Here is a 4,076-nt window from a genome sequence, read left to right as displayed (position 1 = left end):
CTCAGAGTATTTTGTCACTTTTGGAAATTGAGTGGATTGTGTTGTTTTTTTTGCAGTTACATTGTTACAGTTTCTTTGGCAAAGGCCAACTTATTCCACTCATCTTTGCCCAGAGCATCTTGATGTGGCAGCAGCTGTTCTGCTTAGAAGCTGGTGTGATTAGTGTTCTGGGTTCAACCCATCTTTGTTTTAGGGAGATACAATTTGGCCTATTAAAAAAAAGTTTTTTACATTTGATATGTTGTCCATGTAAAGGGAAGATCCTCATCCACTCCTCTGTGGAATTCTGGGAGAATGACGCATACTTAACATTATTTTCCAAATCTCCTATGTGAACAAGTATATCGATGAAATAGACATCTTTCATCACCACAGTTTTTTGTCCATTATTTTGCATTTCTGTTCCATTTTGCACAGTACTATTTGAAGTCATTTATAGGTGAGATGTTTGTAAAATACAGAACTTGTTCACCAAATCAGCTAAGAGGAAAACTTTAGGGATTTCTGTATGATTTAAAACATAGACTTGATTTTTATTTTAAAAATGGCAATCACTGTATAGTGACAATACATACTTTCAAAACCCATCCTAACAAAGCTGTACTTGACTGTTACTGCACATGCAGATTGCTTTAGTGATGAATATGCCTTTTGTAAACTCAGTATGCACATGGTAGCAAACAGCATCTCAAATTTAGGGAAATTATAAATTTATCTTTATGTCTTCAATGGAAAATAGAGAGGGACAAATATTTTCATCATTTAATAAAAGAAAAAGATGAAACATAAGTGTGCGTAATCCATGCAAAATCATATCAGTAAGCATGGTCTTCTTGATGCTACCTTTGTGCTTCCTTTCTGGACATGGCAAGTACTAACCACCTTCTGATCTATCATGGTGCCCCATGGATGAACAACTGAAAGACCCTCTTCTCATATCCTTTTCACTTTAATATCTTTTTGTTTTTTAAAGTGAATATACAATTTATTTAACATTCAAACTTCATTAAGACATGTGCAATATGGCAGTTTTACTGGGGTAAACATTTAACCCTATCTAGGATGATTGCTTGCTGGGGCTTAGCAACAGGGTCCAGTTCACACTTAGCACTAATTAAATACTTTATTGAATAAATATAATACCAAACAAAATGCATTCAAATGCTTTCTAAAAAAATCAATTTTAAAGGCTTTTCTGTGGGCTTCCCTGGTGGCACAGTGGTTGAGAGTCCACCTGCCGATGCAGGGGACACAGGTTCGTAACCCAGTCCGGGAGGATCCCACATGCCGCGGAGCGGCTGGGCCCGTGAGCCATGGCCGCTGAGCCTGCATGTCCGGAGCCTGTGCTCCACAACGGGAGAGGCCACAACAGTGAGAGGCCCGCATACCGCAAAAAAAATAAATAAATAAAATAAAGGCCTTTCTATTCAGGCTAATGACAAACATAATAAAGGCAGATATGCTAGTTTAACATAATTGGCTGATTTTATACAGCACTTATATCTTTTAGTCCACAAGTATATTATTAAATGATAGAGAACATCTAATACAACCATTTCTACAGAACTAGGAAATAAATTTCTAAGAAAGAAAGATTTTACAGACCCCATCTTTTATACCCACCCCAACAGTCTAACTCTAAAGAGGATAAAGCCAACGACTTTCCTCACAAGAGCTCACGACTAGTGTTGCTTTGCTATCAAAATCTGTATTTCTGATCCGCTATGAGCATTGAGACAAGATTCAAATATTCCCAAAGAAAGAAGCACAATGCACGTTGTGATCGCCTATCAGCAACAGCGAGCACTGCATTCAAAACTATCTCATCCCAGGAATTAAATAAGGTCAGCCACATTCATTGGCATTTCCTCCACTGTAGTATTGTAGAAAGTCTCAGTGTCACGAAGAATCCTCTTGCCTTCTTCAGTAACAAAGTTTATAGCCACACCTTTCCTCCCAAATCGACCCCCTCTGCCAATTTCGCTCTTTATTCAGACAGTGTGCTGTTTCACTTATGACTCCACGTCCTAAATTACGTCAATGCCGTTTCTGAGTGCCATCTCGTCATCAACTGCTGCTATTGACCCCAACAAGTTGGTAGTGATCAGAACACGGCTTGACCCTAATCAGAATTCCCTCATGATAACACCTCTTTCCTTCTGGTCCATGTCACCATGCAGAGCAGAAACTGAAATCCCTGGCATGCATTTTCTCAGTGAGCCAGTCCACCTTATGCCTTGTGTTGAGAAAAATAACAGCCTGTGTAATCGTCAGTGTCTCGTACAAGTCACATAGTGTATCCAACTTCCATTCCTCTCTTTCAACATTAATATAATACTGTTTAATTTCTTCAAGGGTCAATTCTTCCTTTTTCACCAGAATTCGAATGGGATCGCTCATGAATTTTTTGGTCACTTCCAACACATCTGTTGGCATTGTGGCAGAGAGCAACACCACCTGAATACTTGTATTTAATTTTTGGAAAATCTCATAGATTTCATCCTTAAACCCTCAGCTCAGCATTTCATCTGCTTCATCCAAAACAAACATTTTGATCCATTTTGGAGAAAGGTATCTTCTGTTTAACATATCAAACACTGTCCCTGGTGTACCAACAACAATATATGGTGCTTTAGCCTGAAGTTTTTGCATTTCATTTCGAACGTTGGTTCCACCAATGCAGACATGACAAATGGCTCCCATATAGTCTCCAAGTGCCAGAATTACCTTTTGGATCTGTGGAGTCAGTTCTCTGGTGGGGGCCAATACTAGTGCTTGGGTCTCCTTGAACTCAATCTCCAGCTGTTGCAGGATGGAAATAGCAAATATGGCTGTCTTGCCAGTACCTGACGGAGCTTGAGCAATCACATCATACCCTTTAATACACGGGATAATAGCTCTCTGCTGAATAGCTGATGGCTTCTCAAAACCATAAGCATAGATGCCTCGAAGAAGAGACTCCTTTAAATTCATATCATCAAAGTTATCACAATCTCATTCCTGTTGCTCTCGATGACACCATCGGGCTCTGTTCCCTCTGGGCCACCGTGTTCTCTGTTATAATCCGCGGAGCTACCAGACATGATCCAATGAACCACTCAGTGCCCGACTGGAAAGCTAATACCTTTTTACTTCTATGTTAATATTCTGTCTATATGCTCCAGATTATAATTATATTTTAAAAGGGATTTTGCCTAAATTGGGCAGCTAATCTATAAAGAACAATATATAAGATGTCTATAAGCTATTTTTGCTGTTTATACCAGTGGGTACAAAAATCTAATTGCAAGGAAAGTTGCAGTTAAACATCACTCAAATATGAAGCACTGTGGGGCAAATATATTATGCATTGTACATCAATCTGCACATATGTACCCAAACCAAATCCTTGCTCCGCATCAGACATTTAATCATATTACTGGCATTTATAGCTATCTGAAATTACTGCATTTACTTGTTGATTTATTATTTGTCTCCCATCATGACTATGTAAATTCCAGGACAGTAGGGGCTTCTGATGGTTTTTTCCATTGCTGTATCCCAGGTGCTGTATCTCCAACACTTGTCACAGACAAGATACCCAGTAAATATCAGTTGAATGGATAAATAAATGAATAAATGAATGAATGAATACTATGTATCAGGATCTGCATCTGGGGCCTGGAAGGTACCCTAGATCTTCCTTCTAAACATTTTATTTTATAGTTGGAAAAATGGAGTTTGAAGGAGAAAAAAGTAGTTTGCAGCAAGCTACTTGGGATTATAATAGCACACCTGGGACTAAAATATGGTCTCTTAACTCCTGGTCTAGTGTACTTTGAAATGCAATTCAACTTGATATGAATGGTGGTGATTTTTTATATGGAAATGGTAGAAATTCCTTCTGCAATTTGTTCAAGTAGAGATCCTAATTAGAATACATCATAATAATTAGAAATGACTGTGTATGAATAGAAGTATATGAAGAATAGGTGAATAAAAATACAAATTTGCATGTACAGTCTAATAAGAACTATGTACAACGTATCTATGTCAATTAATAAGAGCCAGTGGATGTAAGTGGTTATAAGTTGAAA

At 38.1% G+C, this 4,076-nt stretch overlaps 1 pseudogene across 1 annotated transcript; it reads right to left on the bottom strand.

The window, feature by feature from the left end:
* Nucleotides 1–2,027: 2,027 nt before the first annotated feature.
* LOC309968268 (eukaryotic initiation factor 4A-II-like) lies at nucleotides 2,028–3,083 on the bottom strand (annotated as a pseudogene). The gene has a single exon. The product of its transcript is annotated as a eukaryotic initiation factor 4A-II-like (transcript).
* Nucleotides 3,084–4,076: the final 993 nt, after the last annotated feature.

Source organism: Leucopleurus acutus, assembly GCF_964270905.1.
Source record: "Leucopleurus acutus genome assembly, chromosome: 11".
In the NCBI taxonomy this organism is placed as follows: Eukaryota; Metazoa; Chordata; class Mammalia; order Artiodactyla; family Delphinidae; genus Leucopleurus; species Leucopleurus acutus.
The sequence above is the reverse complement of the archived record's forward strand: the minus strand, read 5'-3'. Positions and strand labels throughout refer to the sequence as shown.